We start from the raw sequence: 346 nt of genomic DNA on the forward strand, positions 1-346 counted from the left end.
GTGATCAGCGGCAGCTGGATGCAATAATCGCATGCCAATGTGCATTGGCTCGTTTAGTTTACACTCGAAGTTGATTTGTCGGTCATCCAACGTGACGTCTCTGTTTCCTCCTTCAGGCAATGAGGGTTACAATATATAACAGAGACGTTTTGTGTCTTCAGAAGCAGCTGACATCTGGTTGTGAAAAAGCTGAACTACAAAGGTCTCAATTGTGTTTTTGTAGGACAAAGCTTGAAAAGGAGGAAGTTCCTTTCAGGGACTATTACAAATACACAGGTCGTCTCGGTTACGTATGGTAACCCTCGTTCCCTGAAGGAGGGAACGGAGACGTCACGTCGGATGACCG

The 346-nt window shown here is 46.0% G+C and overlaps 1 protein-coding gene across 1 annotated transcript in view; it reads left to right on the plus strand.

The window, feature by feature from the left end:
* Positions 1-346, plus strand: part of LOC107669693 (NACHT, LRR and PYD domains-containing protein 12-like) — a 39,954-nt gene that overhangs the window by 38,262 nt on the left and 1,346 nt on the right. The window lies entirely within an intron of this gene.

The sequence above is a fragment of the Sinocyclocheilus anshuiensis genome, unplaced genomic scaffold (assembly GCF_001515605.1).
Source record: "Sinocyclocheilus anshuiensis isolate Anshui unplaced genomic scaffold, SAMN03320099.WGS_v1.1 scaffold416, whole genome shotgun sequence".
Lineage (NCBI taxonomy): Eukaryota > Metazoa > Chordata > Actinopteri > Cypriniformes > Cyprinidae > Sinocyclocheilus > Sinocyclocheilus anshuiensis.